This window comes from Amphiura filiformis, chromosome 9, assembly GCF_039555335.1.
Source record: "Amphiura filiformis chromosome 9, Afil_fr2py, whole genome shotgun sequence".
Classification (NCBI taxonomy): Eukaryota; Metazoa; Echinodermata; class Ophiuroidea; order Amphilepidida; family Amphiuridae; genus Amphiura; species Amphiura filiformis.
In genome coordinates this window covers 32,792,599-32,816,501 of record NC_092636.1, presented here as the reverse complement: position 1 = coordinate 32,816,501, position 23,903 = coordinate 32,792,599, and the positions used below count along the sequence as shown (strand labels likewise).

Genomic DNA, 23,903 nt, shown 5'->3' with positions numbered 1-23,903 from the left:
GTAGGTCTGACATCAATCTATGGAGGCATGATTAGCTAGTTTGAAATAAATGCTCCTGTTTTGAGCAATAATGTTCCAAAATTTTGTTAAAAATTTCCAAAAGGCACTTTTGGCATGGAATTGGCCATATAATACGTATTCCGGCACATTAATACATTCTTAATCCTAAAGTGAAAAGTTTGTTAGGGTTATATATAAGGCGAAAATTATTCGGCTTTTATTTAATACTGCACAGTGCATGCTTCAATAAACATGATAAAGTCCCAACTCACGCTCGGATAAATTCACGAAATTGGGTGTAGTACCCTAGTTCACCACGTAAACTTGTATGGCTCAAAATTCGGACCGCTCACCATTAAGTTTACTGCTTTCTGTGTTTTGAAATTTGTTGACGTTTTAACGATCCCCGATTCCCGGTCGATTATTTTAGCTGTGTCACGTCACATGCATGACGCTGGTGGGTACCAACCAAACTTCTCGATCGCCGATAACGATGTGATATGGAACTTACATAGGATTACACAGAGATATTTCTTGCCAAAATTTGACCATTTCTAGGCAAGTTGGCCCTACTTTGTCTGCGTTATGTGAAAAAGGACAGTCTTAAGTATAAGTGCAACGCTTTTGATGTTTTGATGTTTCGGGAGACTGGGAGGGATCATAATAAAAAAATGATGGAGCCTATTCTTGACTGTGTAATATTCCTTCACCACATTGCCGTACGGTAACAGTCTTATACGATGGACAGATAGTATCAGTTTGTGAATGAGGACATCGTTTAAGTTCCTTGTACTAGTCATGCTAGTAGTACCCCCTTAAATTAAACATATCAAAGACAAAATCAATGGACACAAGTTTACAATTTACTTAAAAATTACTACTTTCTTACCCTGCCATACAAGTGCAATGTGTTGCGATGATGTCACCTGAGGCCTGGGTGACCACCCACACTTCACAAGGCTTTTCTGATGCCTTTTGACTGTGTGCCACTTTTGATTTAAAAATTATTCTGCTGCCTGGAAGTTCATGATGTAAAACTGTGTGGACAAAGCCGGATTCAAAGTATCGGTAGCTCTCAAGGCTTTTGTATGCCTTCATAGACTGCTTACTATGTAAGCCCGGTTGGTCAATTAAATAAAACGATATTTGTGGAAATGTAATATCCGGCCATTTTCTAACATCGTCAATCCAGTGATTACATGGTATTTGATATGGACACTTGATATCAAGCAATTTTAACTTGTCCTCGTATCTGTTCTTAGAAACGATGTCCAAATTACGTATAATTTCCGCCATGATTGATATTATGATAAAAAAATACTATACAAATATATATATATTAACATTCGAAAACAAAATCTGATATCTATTTGGATGACTTTTCGTAGAAAATGAGATGATAACCTGAGCTGAGCTGAAAGCTTACACCGCGATCGTGTCGTCTGCAGAGGTAAACAACAACATTACGTCACTAGGTTACAAGCTGCAGGTAGCCAGACCCCAATATCGATTAATCGATGACGTAGTAGAAAAAGGTGGCCTATGGAGCAGTGTAATACACATAATCATGCATAACTCGCAAACGCAAAATCAGAATCAACTGAAATTTTGCGAATAGGCTTTTTTCGTGGATATGTACTGAAAAATGTCATAAAAAGAGGATGCTAGGATCACGAAATCCTCCTTTAAGAGCGGTCAGACCATCATTTTAATTAGTCCGAATAATCAGACCCAGAACAAAATATTAATTTCTGACATGATCGTGTACATTTTTAATAACAATTGCAATATGCTATTAACATAAGAATTGGACAAATACAAGTTACCAAGTGTCACATCCTGATTTAATAATCCTTGCAGCGTGCCAACAAACCACACACAGACAACAGAGTGGCTAACATGTTGAGCTGGGTTTACTCCAAGCTAATAAAATTCCCGGGATAAAATTATAGATATTTTAACAACGTCAGCCACATTGAGCACGCACGTAAAGGAATACTCGGCGGCATACACGGTAAGATATCATTGATTTTCATACTAAAGCCTATAGTAAAGCATTTATATAAAACCTTGGCTTCTTCATTCGATGACAGAATAAAAGTCAAGTCATTTATCACTTTTGAAAGTTATCATGGTAGGACTACCTGTGCTCCCTGGCTATATGCATACACAGTCCGGTACACACCAGGCCAGGGCTGTCAACTCTCACGCATTGACCGTGAGTAACACGCATTGGGTCAAGTTTCTCACGGTCTCATAATCTCAGTCACGCCTATAGCAGGCTATGTAGTAAATCTCACGCAAAAAGCTTAATAATGAGTAAAATCTCACGCATCATCAAAATAATTTGTTGTCCCTCCCCCCGCCCCCTCCCCCTCCCCCTCCCCCGCTTTTCAGATTCTCGAGGGCCCAGTGGCGTAGCTGGCGGGGGCAGGGGGAAATTGCCCCCCCCCTGGCAAAAATTGTCTATTTGGGTCCCCGCCCCCTAGCGGAAGGAAAAAAGAGGAAAAAGGAGAGAGAGAGGAAAAACGGGAGAGAGGAGAGGAAGGAAGAAATGGTAAAAGTGGTGCTTTTAGGGCGCAAGCTAGCGCTTGTAGGCATACTTTTTTTTTTTTGCTCTTCACTTTTTCAAACCACCGAAAAAAAAATTTGGTCAACCTTTTCGGGCTGTTGAGGAAGGGGTGGCAAAATTTTTGTTTGGTGGATTTGGGCCCCTGCCCCATACAGGCTTCCCCCCCCCCCTGGAAAAAATCCCAGCTACCCCACTGCGAGGGCCGTGGCTCAAATAATCACGGGTCAAAATGAACATTGTAGTCGGCAAATCCCAGTACGCCTCTGTCTTACCAAAGCAATTCTAAAAAGTTGACAGCCCTGGTACACACCTGGTCATAAAGTCGATAAATATGGGGGGTGGGGGAAATTATGGCTTTGAATGGTTTATTAATAACTATATCGGTGAGTGGTGGTGGTGGTGGGGGGGGGGGGAGGGGGAGTGCTGTCTGCTGTGTGTGCCTGTAGACCTAATGTCATGGTTTGGTCCTAGTCTGTTCCTGTTGCCATTTGACTATCATGGGAGGGGGGGATGCAGTGGCGTGCACGCAAAGGGGGGCAGGGGCCATACCCCCACTTTTGTTGGTCATTCGGGGAAAAGCGTTAAAAACATCAAAATTTGCTCCTAACCAGACTCCATTCGGGAACTGAACAACCTGCCCCGACTCCCCAGCTCCCCCACTTTCAATGTGCTGCACACACCACTGGGGGGATGCAAGAGTACATGGGTTGCAAGAGGTGGGGTGCTGTGAAAGGGAAGGATGTTTCTGTAAAAGTGTGAGCTTTAAATTTTGCTGAAAAATAGATTTGATGCCTCCTACATAAGAATTTTATATTATTTACACCAGAAAGTGGGACTTACAAGGGAAATCTTTTTCTTTTTTTTTTTTTTTTTTTTTTTGAGGGGGGGGGCGGAATCTGAATTTTTTTACTTGAACCACAAGGGGAAAACATTGTGTGAATCTGAAAATGTTGAGCGGACACGCGGGGAACATGAAATTTTTTGTCAAAACTTGCACCCTCCGCCGGCGTACATATTGAAATGAACGGTCCATAATATATATTAATTTCTATTCTATTATACTAGTGTCGGGCTCATATCTATTTTAAGGTCAGTTCTTTTTGTTTATCTCTGCTCATTTATATATTTGATATTTGTAGGTTTAAGGTCAAAGCTTTTTGTTATATTGTCTGCTCATTTATAATAAAAGAATTCTTTTTGTTATATGCAATGCTGTTATTTAAGACCTGTTCGACTTTGCTGAACCAGAACAAAATATAAAATTCATATAAATTGTAGATTTTTGTGTGATAGATGTGCTTGAAGCGGACAAATGGCAACTGTAAAAGACAAAATCAGACATTAAAATGAGAATAAAATAAAGATATATTTTTCATACTTTTGTTACTTCTGATTTTCTTACTGTTCAGTCAATGCTGTCGAAATGGCCATAGTTTAGTGTCAGGAGTAGAGAATAGCTAGCAGTTCACACTTTATATTGGGTTATTTGTATTTTTGTAACATGTCTTCAATAGATGACATGCTGTATTATTGTGATCAAATAGGAGGGTTGTAGCTAGGATATTTTTAGCACTGGGTGGCATTTGATGAAAATTTTGCATATTTGGCAATATTTTGCCAAAATGGTCCAAATTCTTGACTAATGGTGCAATTGGGCTCCAGTGCTAAAATTGCAGCCCACTGTTATACAGTAGCTACAATCCTGTTGGTCCCGGGTGTTGGTCAGTGCTATTACTAGGCCAAATAAATATTCTTTTTTGGCCTTTAATAAACAAATGGTTGGCAATTAGTATACAAAAAAGTGACATCTGCCAGTGCCATTTAATTTTGCCCTCAAATTGACTGGGATGTGCTCAGCCTGGATATGATAGGGGTTATTGGTGAGAGATTTTATGCCAAAAAAGGGGTCATTTTGTGAGAGGTCCCTTAAAACAGGGATTATTATGTTTTATGGATCCAAGTGTGTGAAAATATTGGATCCAAAACATAATAATGATAAAATTGGATGCTTTATGCCCAATATTTATTGGCTCAACCGATCCAATTTTATATCATAATTGGATGAGAAGACCCTAAAAATGGTGCTCATTCAGTATTAAGGCCTTTGGACACTCACAGCAGTGGCGAAATGCAAAAATCAACAAAAACAAGAGTCTAAATTATGTTTTCTAAATTGAATAAACTTTGAAAATATTTTTGCCATACGACAAAATTCTGGTCATGTTAGAAAAAGGGTCATTCTGCTATTGACAGCTATCTAAAATATGTTCAGAACAATTTGACAAACAGTGACGGCACTAGGAATTTTTTATTGAGGGAAAAAGGGAATGGGGGAACCAACAAATTTTGCATAAAATAGCCCTAAAAAGTGGACATTTTCATAATTGTGAGGGGGTAAATGGGGGGAAGAGTTCTAACTGGGATGTATTTTCCCCCCTACCTCCCTTGGCACCGCCACTGTTGAAACAGGGTCATTTGGTGAGAGTGTATAAAAACAAGCGTGACACATGGTAACTACCAGATATATTTGAGCAATAATTAATAAATTGTCGTTCACCAATTAATTTTTTCATGGGAATTACAGTTCTTAAAACTTAGTTGGTTGACTTAAAGCCTTAATGTACGATCTTATTAAATATGAAATTGGTTAATTTTTTTCAAAACTGATTTTTTTGCATATTTGTAATGTTTACTCATGTCCCAACTTGCACCTAAATGGAATCGGCCAAATTTGTTGTGTTTGTAGGTAAATAGAGCAAAGTTCGACATAAAGTCATAATTCAAGAAATTATGACTTTATGTCCATATAGAACTGCATGTTAAATGGCCAAAATAACCAGTGGCGTTTCTTTCATTTTACCTTGTTATTTCAACTTAAAAATGGACAGCAACCCTTCCCGGCAGTTATTACTAATATTATTTCAACATTTTGAATAAAGAATAAAAAAATTAAAATTTGACGGAAATCGTACATTAAGGCTTTAAGTCTTCTTTTGTTTTTCTCTCCAGCTCATTGCATGCTAGCGACCATCAGCATACTACTGCACCCCCGGACTGCACCATGGCAGAGAAGAAGCAGTACGTGAGAGAAACCTGGGGTGGCAAGGTAGAATTCATCCTATCAACAATGGGCTATTCGATAGGCCTTGGCAATGTCTGGCGATTCCCCTATTTGTGCTACCAAAATGGCGGAGGTATGTATAGTAGACAACTATAGTTTTATCACTTCACAATATTTGCGGAAGGGGAGTGATCACCCAAATATAAAAATGCTATACCCATATGTTAGGAAATGTAATCAATTCTCAAAACAGACTAAATGGTAAACGGTATAGGCACGGGTACGTCATTTTCATACTTGAGGTCCCCTCCCCTCCCTTCAGAGAATTCCTTAATAGCGATTTTTTAGCAAAAATGAGTGGCGATATAGCCAAAAATGGACCTAAATCCAACTTATATTTATTAACATGAATGCTTAGCACCTTTATATTCAAGTATCCCCTCACTCGGGATGCATATGCTGCTTTGTGTTATTTCGATTCAGAAAATGAATTTCAATTCAATTTAATTCAGATTCAATTCTTATTTTATATATAAAATCATTTTGATGCAATTTCAATTCAATTCTTCTCTGGTTTAAATCATTTAGATTCAATTTCAATTCAATGCATTGAAATTAACTGCTGGGCTATTTCATTATAAATGACAACATTGAGTCCCAAAAGGGGTCAAAATTCAAACTCATTTATTTCATGCAAATTCATTATCATTTCAAAGTTCAGATGGTGTGTCAATAATTCTCAAAATATTAGAGCGTCAAACCCTCAGGAACCATTAAAAAATTAAATTGAATTTTTGCTGTGTAAAACATAGCTGCCGTCTGGAGGGGACATTTTTTAAACAATTTAATACACAACTTTGAAAGAGTATATGTAACCAACATTGGGTTCATACTTATTCATATTTAGTCTGTAATAATTGATTATTGTTGTATGTTCCTTTACACTTCAGTGTCTTAAATATGCCAGTTTCAATATAAAACAATTAGTAAATTGATACTAATCCAGATAAATGGTGCAAAATTACTACATATTTTAAGGATAAACTTTATCTTCACATGAAAAATTCATGAAATAGTCATTTTGTCCTGCCCAATAGCTACACTGATGCATAAGTGAGTATTCTGCGTCAATCTGTTGTACTAGTCATGGAAAACCTAAAATAAAAGACCCTCCTGTGTCATTTGTTCTGGATAGGACACATTTTTTAACACATAATAAAGCATACTTTAACTTTAGAAATAGCTGCATCAATATTATTGCATCAATATTATTGCATAAAAGATCCCCAGCATTTAAAATCCACTACAAACAGGGTTAATATTCTGGTTAAATTAGGAATATCGCAATTTTTAGCTAACCGAAGTTCAATGCAGAATAATATCATATGTGTTCTCAAAAACTGGACAATAATTTGAACACTAAAGTGGTTTGTAAGCATAATTTGCAATAAAATGCAAACATTTCTTGTGGGTTTGGCTCTTTGAAATTTTTATTTTTTAGTTTGTTTACCAATTCATGGAAATGACATAATTGTGCTGGAGAGGACATTTGTTAAATTGCAAACAGAATCGTGGATACAGGCTTGCAAAAATGCAACAAATACCAAATCATGTGCCACCTTGGTAGAAGGAAGACCACTCTTCCTCTACAAATTTCACATTCTATGATATAATCCTTCTTATTTCAACAATTAGTAATTAACTTCAGTTCTGGAGAGGACAAATTTTTAACGCGGAACTGTGGTATCAAGAACAAGTGGTCTACTGTATGTAAAATAAATGAATTCCTCAATCAGTGCCCTGTCCCATCAATTGGTAATATAACACAGATTATACAGGTAGGGTAAGGGTTTATATTTCCTCTTTAATGTTAACAAAAATGGAGGCATGAATTGGAGAGGACACTCATTTTTTTTTTTTTTTTATTTAACATAAAATGCCAATTTTGCAAGAATCTACTGAATTTTAACATTTTGCACCAATTTTCACCATTCAACTTGCATGATGTTCCACACATATCATATTTTCATTGCAACAAGCACATTGCCATAGAATGTACCTAATTTTTCAAAGAATTTATTCAGAATACATGGGCAAAATGAAATGGGACTCCAAAATTGGGTTAAAAATGTACCTTTTGGCAATTTTTTTATACAAAAAATAGACAGAATTCTGTAAAAATGCTCATGTAGCTTGTAGTTTGTGGCATACTTAGAATTGAGTTAATAACACTGCATTATCACCCTAATTATATCAACCAGATATGATAAAAGCCATTTTTGTGAATGTGTCATTTATAATGAAATAGCCCTGCTAACCAATTTTAATTCCAATTCACTGCATTTGAATTCAATTATATTCAAATTCAATTCTTATTACCAACACTGATACATTTTACTAAAACTTTGGCATTTGGCTAAAAGCAGTTTAGGGAGAAAGTTTATTGTAACACTTGATAAGCGGACAATACTGGTGAAATGGCAGAATCAAAATACATGTATGCATTTTCGATTCAATGAATTGAATCAAGTTGAAATGAAAAAAGGCCAAAATCAAATTCAGTTCAATTCCTATTCCAATGCATTGAAATAACACTAATATGAACCAATCCAAATTGTCTCTGGAAATGAGCCCCATTTATATCCATATGGAATTATGTGTACCCCGGGTGGTGAATTATAGGGGGCAAAGATTTTTGGCAGGCCAAAAGGGGGGGGCAAACATTTTTGGCAGGTCGAGAGGGCGTCAGCGTTTATTTTTTTGGCAGGTCGAAGGGGGGGCAAGCGATTTTTGGCACAGATACTTGGCACCGCTTATATATATTACGCCCTAAAAGGTGTAGGAAAACGTTAGGAACTCGTTCAAATGTACACAATTTACTGCCCGCTGCGCTCGCAAATATATGATAAGACAATTCAAGGTTTTAAATTCAGCATAACAAGTTCACCGTGATATTAAAACCAAAAGATCTAGGTTTATATCTGATGCCAGGGCTGGGAACTTGGACCATAGAATACCCGGGGTTTGCATCATATCGGTTTGTATCGGATATTTGTTACACCAGAACGAAATTCAACTTGTGTCCCAGAACGTAATTCAACTTTGGCGATATTTTGCTGAACGAATTAATCTGCAAGAACATTATTTAGGTACAGGTTCCGGTAACTCAATCTTATACTGAGAAAAGTTGTGGGGTGCGGCTGTGGAACACAAATTGCACTTTAATAATTAAAATATCAAGAAAAATTAACTATATTTATCAATGTTTATCATCAATTAAAGAGTGACATGATGAAATCAACTATTTTTTATTTATTTATTTATTTATTTATTAAACTATGATCACATCTGACAGTTCTCTAACCATTTGTTGTGTCAAATGAATTGAAAATGAATCGGATATTAAAGTTGAACTTGTTTAATAAGCCTATGTGTATAACATGTCCTTCCTTCTCATATCAACTGGTACTAAAATTACTCTCTACATAGACTTCCATGGGAGAGAGAAATGCAAATTCTTCTTTTCAACTTTATCTTTTCTATTCAGACGACTTTGCCAATGCTTTCCTCTCTACATAGACTTCAATGGGAGAGAGAAATGCAAACCCTTCTATTCAGCTTTATCTATTCAGAAGACTTGGCCAATGTTTGCCTATTAGCCCTAAAGGTTACCACAATTTCTAAAGATTTAATCAATCATCAATCAATTTATTGGATGGAATCACTTGGAATCACTGTTTGCATACTTAACACACCTACTCATACATAACTTAAAGATATACCAGCATGCATACGCACCCCCCACACAGTGTCATCGCCCCGATATCTTCATGGCAGAAATCGCCATGGTAGGTTTAATCCACCGCCACGCATGGGCATTTTGTTCCGACCTGTTTAATAGTTTTGAGACGCATAATGGGCCGAAGGACATCTGAGTAAGGCTACTGACCTCGCTGTGTGTGAGCATATATTATCAAAAATCTATGGTGTGAGTTAGCATGGTACGCCATAGGTCACTGCTTTTAGACTACTTCCACGATTGGCCTATACACTGCGCTATATAATTCGGCACATATAAGTCAGAATTATTGTCAGTTTTTTGAGTTCAAGACGCAAGCTTCTTCCTCAAGACGCTAGCTAACGACTATCATATCTGTTCAGCATGTATATGCAAGGGCAAGGAACCACATCTGGCTTCTTTATACGAAATCATTTACGGGAGATATTCATCATTTTCTACCCCGGTATCCAAAGATTTTCGTCTGCATATCAACATCGTGCATAGCTCATTCACGTGTATCGATCCCGGGTATTTATTTTTGTACCTCTGCTGTACCAAGTAATTATTAAAACTGGAATTGGCTTAAGTAAACACAATCTGTTTGGATGTCAGTGGTGTATTCTAAGAATAGGGTTGTTACTTTGGAGCCCAAATATATACGACGCACCCCCAACAAAAAGAAAGTGTACTTTCAAAGAAAAGTACACATTCAAATATATCAAAGAAAAATTATTTAAAAAAAAGAAAATAATTTGGCAATACAGTGGCCCAAGAGAGAAAATGGTAAAGCAAAGTGAAGCAAATCGGTTTAAGTCTCTGTTGTCCTCGAATGGTCTTTTTCAGCACATCACAGAGCCCACACATAGACAAGGCCATTGTCTTGATTTGCTTATTACTCGTGAAAATGCACAATTAGTATCCGATATTTATCTTCATCCTGGTTTGTCATGGCATTATGCAATTATGTGTACATTAAATCTTCAAAGACCTCAAGCTCCTTCTGTGTCTATCACCACACGTCGTCTCAAAGCAATTGACATCAATGCCTTTCGCGCTGACTTAAGTTCGTCCTTAGCTGAGATTGATTTTGCAACTATGGATATTGAATCTTGTGTTGAAAATTATAGTCTTGCCCTTAGTGGCCTCCTGGACAAACATGCCCCATCGCGAACGCGAACTGTTAGGTTGAGACCAAATAGTCCATGGTTTCATGAGGGCATCCGGATAGAAAAAAAAAAAAGGAGACGGCTTGAGCGCAAGTGGAGAAGTACAAAGCTTGAAGTTGATTTACAAATGTACTGTGAACAAAAGAACACTGTAAATAAGTTAATTGAACAGGCTAAAATAGAGTACTACTCAGGTCAAATCAATGAGAAAGCAGGTGATCAAAAACAGTTGTATAAGGTTGTAAATGATTTGTTGCAAAAAAGCACAAAACCTGTGCTTCCACAGTGTGAGTCTGATGATGCTCTTGCCGAGCAATTCTCTGAGTTCTTCAGTAAAAAGATAGTGGATATACGTAATACTTTTCCTAGCAAATGTACTGATCCATTTTCATGTGAGAATGAATCAAACACCACTGTTTATCTTACTAGCTTTAAACCTGCCAGTGAAGTTGAAGTCCGGGATATTATTTGTAAGTCACCATGTAAAACCTGTGAGTTGGACCCTGTCCCAACATCACTGGTCAAAGAGTGTATTGATGACTTTGTTCCTCACATTACCTACATCGTAAATAAATCTTTTGCTGAAGGTATTTTTCCAACCACTCTCAAGACTGCATACATTAGACCCTGTTAAAGAAAACTGGTTTGGACAAGGAAGTCCTAAAAATTATAGGCCTGTAGCCAATCTGGAGTTCTTAGGAAAGACAATCGAGCGTGTTGTATCGGCTAGACTGAGTTTGGTTATAAATGAAAATAATCTTTCCGATGGGTTTCAGAGTGCTTACAGGCCAAAACACAGCATTGAGACCGCTCTATTGCGCGTTGAAAATGATATTTTGGCTGCTATGGATGAGGGAAACGTAACCGCTCTCATCCTTTTTAGATTTAAGCGCTGCATTCGATACCGTGGACCACAACATTTTGCTAAGCAGACTTCGTGATTTTATTGGCTTGAGAGGTAATGCGCTTGCATGGTGTCAATCATATCTGAGTAACAGGCCAGAGTATGTTCGCGTTGGGAACTCCTCCTCCACTCCAGTTGTTCATGATTATGCAGTCCCGCAAGGGTCAGTCCTTGGACCCCAATGGTTCACCATTTATACCTATCCAGTTCATAAGATAATCCTCAAATACAAATTACAGTATCATGTATATGCTGACGATACGCAGTTGTACATGTCTTTCAAACCAACCCAAGAATGTGCTGATCAAACCATTGAGTGTATTGAATCATGCATTTGTGAGATCCGTAAGTGGATGCAGGAGAATTTTCTAAAATTGAACGATGAAAAGACTGAATTTGTTTTAATTGGTTCTCGACAACAGCTGTCAAAAGTTAATGTCCCACATATTACAATAGGAGATTCTGACATCACTCCTTCATTGAGTGCACGTAATATTTTGGACTCGTCAATGTCTCTTAATACTCATGTATCAAGTATTGTACGTTCAGCATCATTCCATATCAGAAACATTGGTAGAATAAGAAAGTACTTAAGTCCTCATGCTACTGAACAAATTGTTCACAGTTTTGTAACCTCCCGGCTTGATATGGGCAACTCCCTCTTGTTTGGCCTTCCTCAAGATCAGATTGCACGTCTACAGCGTATTCAGAACACTGCTGCGCCGCTTGGTCACTTTAACTAGAAAGAGATCTCACATCACTCCAGTTTTAAGAGAGTTACATTGGCTGCCGGTTGGTTACAGAATTGTTTACAAACTGTTGCTCATTGTTTTTAAATCACTAAATGATCTTGCACCAGAATATATCAAATGTCTCCTCCAACCATATAACCCTCCTCGTATGCTCCGTTCTGGTGACAAATCGCTTCTCTGCGAACCCCGTTCAAAACATTCATGGGGGGATAGGGCTTTTTCAATTGCTTCACCACGCCTCTGGAATACTCTGCCAACCCACATTAAACTAAGTACATCTTTAACACAGTTTAAAAGTTCTTTAAAAACTCACTTAATGAAAGAAGCATTTTACTGATGTGCATCACCATATTTTGTTCACCTATTGATTGTTGTTCATGTGTAGATTAAGTTGTAATGAAAATTAATTTTTATTTTGTAGTTTAAGTTAATCTTTGTATCGCGCCTTTGAGCGCCATTGATTTGGTGGAGATGTGCGCATTAGAAATTCACATTATTATTATTATTATTATTAAACTGGGTTATTACTTTTTCAAAGAAAAATTTGTTTTTTTATTAGTGATTTGGTCTTAATAGAAATGAATTTTGGCCATAACTCTTGCAAATTTCCTGATCAAAGTGCGCAGGAAGCGCGCTAAAAAAATTCCAATTTCAGACAATTTTAGCCCAAAATGAAGGTAAATTTATGTAAGGCCAGTGCGCGCAAAGCGCGCAAAATTTTGCAATGTTACCATATTTTGGTCCAAAACATGGTGTTTTGGGAGAACATACCCCTATTTTAGGGGCCTGGACCCGTACCCATGTACCCATCTGGTCTAATGGTAAATCCGGCCCTAAGTTTGAAATAGCTCAATGGTAAATGACTTAATCGGCCAATTTTGTGTCGATACTGAACAAAACAAAATTTTCGGTTGGGGCATGCAATACAAGAATCATGTCGGACACAGCCTTATTGACCACCTTTTTCGACTTTTCTTTTTGGGTTGGCCCTTTTATTGTTTGATTTGTTTTAGTAAATATACTGCTCCTATAGGTGCCTTTGTGCACTTAGCATTTCAAAAGATTTCCCTCTTTCTCTTTCCCCATCTTTTTCCTCTTTCTCCCTCCTTTCTCTTTTTTCCCTGCACTAGGAGGGTGGGCCCAAATAGACAATTTTTGCCAGGCTTATTGACAATAATCGCATGGTATTGCATATCGTATGGATTCCCCATCTCTTTTCCTCCTCCCTCTCCCCCTCTCTTTTTTCTTCTCTCTCTCCTTTTTCCTCTTTTTTTCCTTGCGCTAGGGGGCCCAAATAGCACTAGGGGCTGGGGCCCAAATAGGCAATTTTTGCCAGGGGGGCAATTTCCCCCCCTGCCCCCGGCAGCTACGCCACTGATTACAAGCTATACCTTCATGTACTTAACTAGCACCAAAAATTAATTAAACTGCAGCAAATAATTGAACTTACTCTCTAAATGTGAAAGAGTGAAAAACTGCTCAAAAAGAGTGGTTTTTCCACTCCTCCTTGGAGCTGTATGAGTGACCACTCCTTTTAGAGTGAAATTCACTCTTCAAAAGAGTGAGGAAATTCACTCGAAAAAAAGAGTGAATAAAATCACTCTTTAGTGAGAGTGAATTTCACTCCAAAAGGAGTGGTCACTCATACAGCTCCAAAGAGGAGTGGAAAAACCACTCTTTTAGAGTTAATAGCTCTGAAATAAAAAAGTGAATGAGACTGACAAAAAATAATCACAGAAATAGGCACAAAATGTTCATTCATTCATGTATTTTTGTGAGCAAAGGAATTACAACACAAGTGTTATTACATGTTAATTAAGATTAAAATGGTAATTTTGGCATGATTAAAAGCTTAGTGACGTAGGACTATGGGCTTAGCATCACACATGCAGATAGACGTGCTGCAGTATATAAACATGATAAATTAGAGACTGGTCAGAGATAACAGGCCTATGCTTTGGTCTGACCCTATAGCCTAAGCCTAGCTAGGTATGGCCTGGCCTTGCTGCATGTGATCCAGTGGCTACTGGTATGTATAGCATGACTAGCGCATCGGACTCGGAGATGTGATCGGGTACATACTATAAAAAGGCTGACGCAGTATAACAAACATTACAATTATTACACAAGTACACTCAATCATTTACAGGTTTATGAAGTAATACATGTACCAGGTATGCATAGCAGTGCAGAGTGTGCTACCGTAATGCCGGACCGACAATGTGAATCAATGTGTTCAACAAACGAAGAAGCTTCATGGGTACAATTATCACCTTTGAGACAGTAACATCATATTTTTAGTTGTCGATTACAATCTGCAATGATTCAACATATAAATAAAATAGTTCAAAGTATACTCTCTAAATGTGAAAGAGTGAAAAACAGCTCAAAAAGAGTGGTTTTTCCACTCCTCCTTGGAGCTGTATGAGTGACCACTCCTTTTAGAGTGAAATTCACTCTTCAAAAAGAGTGAGGAAATTCAAAAAAAAAAAAAGAGTGAATAAAATCACTCTTTAGGGAGAGTGAATTTCACTCCAAAAGGAGTGGTCACTCATACAGCTCCAAAGAGGAGTGGAAAACCACTCTTTTTGAGTTAATAGCTCTGAAATAAAGAAGTGAATGAGACTGACAAAAAATAATCACAGAAATAGGCACAAAATGTTCATTCATTCATGTATTTTTGTGAGCAAAGGAATTGCCACAATAAGTATTCCCTTACCAAAGTGTCAGGCCTGAATTAAACCTGAATTCAGCTAGAAATCAGGCCTGAAATAATGACTAAATTCAGGCCTGATTCTAACCTGAAAAAGGGCCGAAATATTTAAATGAGATAAGCCAGAAATTTAATGTCAGGCCTGAAATTTTAGCCAGAAAAATTTAACCAGAAATAATAAGCCAGAATTTTAGCTAGAATTATTAAACAGAATTATTAACCAGAAATATTAACCAGAAATGAAATCAGGCCTGATTCTAACCTGAAAAAGGGCCGAAATATTTAAATGAGATTAGCCAGAAATGTTAGGGCAGAAATTTTAGCCAGAAAGATTTATACAGAAAAAATTAGCCAGAATTTTAGCTAGAATTATTAAACAGAATTATTAGCCAGAAATATTAACCAGAAATGAAATCAGGCCTGATTCTAACCTGAAAAAGGGCCGAAATATTTAAATGAGATTAGCCAGAAATTTTATAAGGCCTGAAATTTTAGCCAGAATTTTAGCTAGAATTATTAAACAGAATATTAGCCAGAAATATTAACCAGACTTCACTCTTCTCAACTTCAGCCTCATACATGTGTAGATTGAAATTCCCACAATTGCCATGATCAGAATGCACCAGTGGCATAGCTTCATAGGGGCATGGGGGGCATGTGCCCCCAATTGATTGCAAAATTTAGAAAATCCGATAGGAAAATTGCCAAAAAAACAGCTTGTGCCCCCCAATCAGACCCGGTGCCCCCAATCATGGTTGGTGCCCCCCATCGGATGACCCATGCTTCGCCACCGGAATACACCTTTTATAGGATTGTGTTATCAGAACTTGCTGGATAACATCAGTTTATTTGAACTCCAAACCTGAAAGAAGTTTGATATTCATACTGTGCACTTGACCCTCTTTACAAAATATTAATGCTCTCCTTTCTCAAATGTTGGTCACAACCTTGTCAGTTTTGTTTTCAGTCTTTAACCCAGGTGAAAAGTGTTACTGATGTTCTTGGGGTGTTATGAAGTGGGGAAGGGTTATTTGGAGAGTTCAAATATGGTGAGTTGTCATTTGGAGAGTTCTGAACTTCTGATATGGCGAGTTGTCAATTGCAGAGTTCAGCTATGGTGAGTCGTCATTTGGAGAGTTCCAAAGTGGCAATTTGTCACCTTGAGCATATTGGAAAAGTTTTGTTTGTATAGTTGGGATGTGGTGTGCTATGTTAATGTAATGGGAAGTTTCTATTTTGAAGTGAGGAGGGTAATTTAGAGAGTTCAAATATTCAGAGCTACCTTTGGCATATTGGAAGAGTTTATGTTTACAAAGCACATCCTAACGGTACTACACAACTCTCCCAATATGCAGAAGGTGACAACTCACCATATTTGAACTCTCCAAATGACCCTTCCCACACATTAAAGTACAAACATCCCCAAGACATCAACATGACATACCACACTGCAACTTTTACAAAATATAACTCCCGGATATAACTCTTTCAATTCGGTGTAGGTGATAACTTGCTCATCCTGGTGCATTGAATTCTCCAAATGACCCTCCTCCCACTTCAGAGTACAAACACTCCCAATTTATGCATCAACAGAACACACCACACCCCAAGTTTACCAAATACAACACTTCAAATTTGGTGAAGGTGAAAACTCACCACATTTAAACTCTCCAATGACCCTCCCCCCCCACTTCAAAGTAGAAACATCCCAATATATCAACATTGCCCACCAAATCATCCTAACTTTAAAACCAATACAAACGTACCACTATGATGTGACAACCTTATTTGAACTCTCCCAATGACAACTCGCCATATTTGAACTCGCTAAATACCCCCCCCCCTCTTCAAAGTACAACCTCCCCAAGACATGAGCATAATTAACACCCCAACAACATCAGTAACACATTTCACCTGGGTCAGCCAGCATCAACCTGCAGTATACCCACATAATTATTCATTGTATTATAAATAAATGATACATGCATGCATGTCTGCTGAATTCAACAACCTTTCTAGGCAATGTTTCCTGGGGAAAAAGAATGACAAAATTCAGGCTTTGAAACTTACGAACAGCTGATCTTCCTTCCACAGACATAGCTGGTATGTTCCCTATCAACTACACAATGTTAAAGGACCCTAAAATACCCTTTAAACTGTTAATTTTTCAAAAAGTTGTGGCAGTTTCTGCAGCCTTATCAGTAGTCATGCTTCCTTACAGTTGGTGACCTCTGACCTAATATCATGTGACCATAATTAGCCTGAAAAATAATTAGCCAGAATACCAAATCTGGCTAATATATAGCCATATTTTTGATTCTGGTTATGATTTCTGTTTATTAAATAACCAGAATTGATATTCTGGTTAATTTGTTAACCAGAAATTGATATTCTGGTTAATTTATTGGTCTTAGAATAATTTCTGTTTAGATTCAGGCTAAATTAACCAGAATGTTTGGTAAGGGTTTTTACATGTTAATTAAGATTAAAATGGTAATTTTGGCATGCTTAAAAGCTTAGTGATGTAGGACTATAGGCCTAGCATCACACATGCAGGTAGACGTGCTGTACTATAGTAAAGCCTTTTGGAGACTGGTCAGACATAGAGGCCTATAGTCCTCTGTGACTTTTGGCATCACACATGCAGATATAACATGCTGCAGTATATAAACATGATAAATTAGAGACTGGTCAGAGATAACATGCCTGGCCCTATGGCCTAAGCCTAGCTAGGTATGGCCTGGCCTTGCTGCATGTGATCCTGTGGCTATGGCCTAAGCCTAGCTAGGTATGGCCTGGCCTTGCTGCATGTGATCCTGTGGCTACTGGTATGTATAGCATGACTAGCGCATCGGACTCGGAGATGTGATCGGGTACATACTAACAATAAAAAGGCTGACGCAGTATAACAAACATTACAATTATTACACAAATACACTCAATCATTTACAGGTTTATGAAGTAATACATGTACCAGGTATGCATAGCAGTCCATGAGTGTGCCACCGTAATGCCGGACGGACAATGTGAATCAATGTGTTCAACAAATGAAGAAGCTTCATGGGTACAATTATCACCTTTGAGACAGTAACATCAGATTTTTAGTTGTCGATTTCAATCTGCAATGATTCAACATATAAATAAAATAGTTCAAAGTATACTTACCAACGAAAATATTGGCTATTTCTTCGCCAAACTGCCTCGCCCATTCCTGACTACTGACAACTCCACCGCCATTGCTGCAACGATTAATTAGCGAATGAATAATCACAATTTTTTCGATGCGAAAATCCGCTTTCTGATTGGCTGTACGAACTGTGGATTCACTCCGCAAAGAGTGATTCTGATTTCACTCTGAATTTGAGCGGTAATTTTGGATCACTCTGTAAGGAGTGAATCTAGATTGACCGAGTAGAAGCTTTTTTTCACTCTAAAAGAACGACTAACCGCTCGAATAGAGTGAGAATGAAATCACTCCAAGTTCCGAGTGAAATTTTCACTCTTTTACATTTAGAGAGTACTTACCAACGAAAATATTGGCTATTTCTTCGCCAAACTGCTACTGACAACTCCACCGCCATTGCTGCAACGACTATTCGCCGCATGAATAATCACTATTTTTTCGGCTCTCAGCGTGAAAATCCGGCTTTCTGATTGGCTGTACGAACTGTGGATTCACTCCAAAAGAGTGATTGTAATTTCACTCTGAAATTGAGCGGTAATTTTGGATCACTCTGTAAGGAGTGAATCTACATTGACCGAGTAGAAGCTTTTTTTCACTCTAAAAGAACGACTAGAACCGCTCGAATAGAGTGAGAATGAAATCACTCCAAGTTCTGAGTGAAATTTTCACTCTTTTACATTTAGAGAGTAGGGAGCAAGCAAACCTAATGCAATTTAGTTATAGTTATATACACCCAGGGTGTACTTTCAATTTCTTTTTTTTAAATATTTGTTTCAACAGAAAATAACATAGGCCTACACAAAACAGGTTTTCCACTATCCTATACCTTTTTGTGCTGACCAAGCACTGCAAGCAGTATAAAAAAGGTTTGTCTCAAACCTGAGCTAAACCAGTGTGTATAAGCCATAGCACGTATGCTCTGGGCCTTCTTCAGGCTTTTTTTAAAGTTACATAATTTATATAAAAAAAGTGGCCGCATCAAGTTGTGACAAAAAGAAAGACAAAGTGGTATAAAAACATTTTTTTAAATCCTGCTAGCACTTAGCATGTTCTAAAAAAGGGGGGAAAAGCAAAGCACATTTCTCCTTTAAAAAAAAATAAATAAAAAAAATAAATAAGCAAAGCATATAAAATAGCTTTTTGGTAAAATGTTTGAGAGATATACCTTTTTTACTACAACTTTTTATTCCAATATATGGCAATATGTTTGACTAAAATCATTGCCAGCTTCATTTTGTATGTTGAACATTTTGCTATATTCAAAGTACATTGTAAATCATTATTTCTTGTAAGATTTCCTTTGACAATGCAAAAGCTTGGGGGTGAAAAGGGCTCATATTTGCCCAGCAATGGATCTCGATTTGGCATCTACTCCCCATTCCAGAAAAATACAGCACTAATTTTTTGGGATTAAAAAACATTATCAAGTTCTGTCAAATGAAACATAGCTCAATCCTCAGCATTCATTTAGTCCTAACTGGAGATAAAAGAAAAAGTTCACTATTTTACTAATTTCTTGAAAAAAGAGCCAAAAACATGCATTTCGGCATGTTTTCTGAGAATCAAGTAACAAAAATCACGGACTTAGTAGTACCCCCTTAATTGCTCTAGTTAGGACGAAATTTTTTGACCAAGAACTTAAAAAGTTGTTTTTTTTTCTCTCGTTAAGCTCGCAAGTAAAAAAAAATAAAAATTCTCCACCCAAATCTGTATAAAGGTATACATTAAAATTTTAAAAAACTCCCATGCCCCCGAGAATCGAATGGTGTGTCCCTTACAGAACTGTTTCGTAAGGTTGAAGGGCCTCACTCCTCCGAAGCACATATAACCATATGAGGTAATCACAAAAATATACACACTGCCTATCATGGTGTCACATGATATAACTTAAAATCAAAATGATTGCATAAAGTTACATAATAACAATATAACCAGTGTACTAGACCATAATATTTTGAATGGACATACTTGACATAATATTTTGAATATCTATAGGCCTACTTGACATTGCAGACATACTTGACATTGCAGACAACGAGTCAATACTCGGTATAATAGTGACCATTACGAAACATGCAGTTCTGTAAAGCAATGTAGCTGTATCAAGTCCAATTAATTATTTAGCTCCCATTTTGGTTGAGACCTTTGGATGATTTCAACCATCTTGGATGTATATCTTAGATTTATCTGTTGATATTGAATCCCATATTTAATACTTATATGTCAAAAATGTCTTGCCCATCCCACTTTAGTAGTGGCACCATGGGGCATTGCGGACATTTACCCCTAAACTTGGGCCACTTCCTCCACTCAGAATAAAAATTCACTTAAAATCCTTCCACTTTAGGCAAAATATAACATCATTCAAAATGTGCCCCAGTTTCACTTTCACCACCACACAGAAATATTCTTGGTGTTGTCAATGTCACCCTCCCATTTTAACAATTTAAACATGTTTACAAACAAATTACAGGAAAGTTTTTTTTTCCTTCTCTGGATGCTATTTTTGCAGTGTAGGGCTATTGCACCTCCCTATATTTTTCCCAAGTGAGTAACAAGGATTGTTGTTCAGGGGACGCCAAGGGGGAGGGGGAAATGGGACAAGGTGACTTTCAGGGGCAAAAGGTGACTGAAAATGGCCAAAAAGGCCTCAAATCAAACATTTATAGCATCGGGTCGGGGAATTTTTGAGGGAAATTTTGCAGTGGTAACAGAACAAAGACAAAGAAAAGTAGAAAAAAAGGAAAAGAAGGGAAAATAAGGAGAGGAAAACCCGAAGAGAGAAAATGGAAAGAAAGAGCTTAACGGGAAAGAAAGCCAAGAGAAAGGAATCAAGGGTAAATAGAAAAAAAGTGCACTGAATAAGGCCTAAAATAATTGTTTGATTGGCGTAACCCGACCAACCCTAGAAATAGGCCCGACCCTAGACCTTTTTACTTATATTTTTGCAAAAAATAAATAAATAAATAAATAAAATTTAAGAAAAAAGAAACAAAAAAGTTCCAAGGCCTTTATCATACATAATTTACAGCTTAAAATGTGTGTGTAGAAAATAATAATAAAAAAAAGATGCCGACCGACCTACTTGTACCCTAATTTTTATGTCTAATGTTTATGCCTAAAGAGGGATGATGGCGAAGGAAAATAAAGAAGGGGAACAAAAGAAGGGAAAAGACAACTTGAGTAAAAAAACCCACACATTTAGTTTATGATAAAGGGGAAGCAATTCAAGGAAATTGGAAGAACTGGAACAAAATATGAACAAGAAGGAAAGAAGACCAGGCAAGGAATGGAAAGATGAAAGTAGAAAGGAAAAAGAACAAGAGAAAAGGGAAATAGGGAATAGGAATAAAAGGAGATGGGAAGGGAAGGAAAAACAAACAAAAATGACAATGAAAGAAGAAAAGAATATGAATCATATAAAAGGGAAGCCAGAACATGCTGGATAGATCATCATACAGGGTAGTGCTGTTAGGTCTCCAGACCTGGGTTTGCAGGTCTCTGTCTCAGTCTTGGATATCATCAAGGTCTCAGTCTGGGACCTCAAAAGTCTTGGTCTTGGTCTTGAAAGTTTTTTAGTTTGAGACTTGTCGAGACTAGTCCCGAGGTGCTCTGACGATAACACTCCGATCGCTAGGCAATCTACGTAGGCCAGTGGGACAATGAAACCGCTATGTGAACGAGCTATGCCGAGACCTGAAGAAAAATAAGATTTTCTGTTGTTATTTCTGTTGTTTATTACTTACATGTATTTCTTACCCTCAATTTCAATGAATGTATGTACCTGTATATAATTTAATAATAATTGTTATTTTTTTCACAGGTGCATTTTTGATACCATATTGTATAACCCTAGCAGTAGCAGCTATTCCTGTTATGTTTCTTGAGGTGTCATTTGGTCAATTTACAAGTCTGGGATGCATCAGCTGTTGGAACATTACTCCTTTGTTCAAAGGTAAGTTTCAATAGTAGTACCATCTATGGTACTCTCCATCTATGGTACTCTCGATTGAAGTCTAGGGTAGTACTGGGGGAGGGGGCACTCAACTTAAATTTTGATAGGGGTGTGCGGCGCAAAGCGCCAAACTTTGAGAACTAAGAACTGATTTGGGGGAAAAATCCGGGGACAAAATATGGGCTTGATGAACTGAAATTTCACATTTTTGTGGATATCTGTGAACTAAAATTGAGCCAAATTGTAGGCTTTGGAGCTAAAAAAATTCAAATTTTTCCAAATTTGAGCTCAAGAGCTCAAATTTTCAGAGTTTGAGGCTCAATGAACTGGAGCACGATGCAAATGAGGGTCTTGAAGAACTGCCAGAGAGCCTGAAAAAGGGACCCTTGACCGCCGCACATACCTGTACCATCTTTACATGTGAGTCCCCCCCCCCCCTTCCCGGGTAGTACCATCAACCATGTCACAGACTTCAAGTATTTGGGTTACAAGATGGGCTCTAGTGTTGGAGACCTAAAAAGAAGAAAGGCACTAGCCTGGGCAGCTTTCTGAAAACTGGAACGCCTCTGGAGAAGCCCATCCCTGCCCCGGATCCATGTCAATCGAAACAAAAATCAAGCTGGTGGTGGACCGTTTTGACACTATTATTGTGTAAAATTTGAGTTTGAAAGACCGGAAAATTTGTAAAATGACCATGATGGCTCATTTCCCATTCATGGACAAGTTTCCAATATTATTGTATAAAATCAATTGTTTGCACGACACAGGGGTGTCTGAAGGGGATGTGCGCCCTCAGTAGTGAGAAACTTTTGCAAAATGAAGACCTAATTGAAGCCATTTGGTGGACCATTTTGACGCTATTATTGTGTAAAATTTGAGTTTGAAAGAGCAGAAAATTTGTGAAACAAAACTCTGACAAAAAGGGGCGGATGATGCACCCTAATATGGATAGGTCCACTTTCACATTCTCTTGAGGCATGCACATCCCTACCCAAACCAAACTTGAGAACATCTGAATTCAGTACTTGTTTTGTGTATTTTTTGCATCAATATTTTTTATTTTATGAAAGCCTAGGATGTAAAGAGATACCTTTTTAACGGACAACCTGTTACGAAGATGGCAAATTACTGAACTGTTCATTTGTAATTATTATAAACATGAATCTGTAATATGCCGTCTCATTTCAGTGGATACTTACAAGATATGAACCACCCAGGTCCGTATGAACCACCCAGGTGCTGATTTTGAAAAATGGACCTTTTTCAGTGGGGGGGGTAATTTTGTGAAAAGTGGACTTTCTTCCCAAAATTTGGACCTTTTTTGACCCAAAAAGAGTAAAAAAAAACCAAACCCTGTGTATGGGCCTGGAACCACCATTCCAAGGAAACTTGCAAATGTCTTCTTTCTTGTTTTTGTTTTAGGTGTTGGGATCGCCATGGCCCTTGTATCTGCTTACTTCTGCATGTACTACAATCTAATCATTGCCTATACTCTACACTACATGTTCTCATCCTTCAGCAATCCCTTGCCATGGGTGGGTTGTAATCACACATGGAACACAGAAAACTGTTATGAGAGACCCTCCATCTCCGAGGGTATATTTAACCTAAACACCACTGGTAATTCATCTGTGATGTCCATGACAACCCCAGCCATGGAGAATGAAGGAACAACAATGGCCAACCTTGTTACGTATGTTGTTAATGGCACGCTGGGAACGAGACATTTTTGAACTCAACGATGGAACCCATGAAACGAGTTCGAGCTAGTGAAGAATATTGGCTGTAAGTATGTACTTTCCATTATTTGTTTAA

General features: G+C 37.7%; 1 pseudogene; it reads left to right on the top strand.

The window, feature by feature from the left end:
• Positions 1–5,586: 5,586 nt before the first annotated feature.
• Positions 5,587–23,903, top strand: part of LOC140160890 (sodium- and chloride-dependent glycine transporter 1-like) — a 61,173-nt pseudogene continuing 42,856 nt past the window's right edge.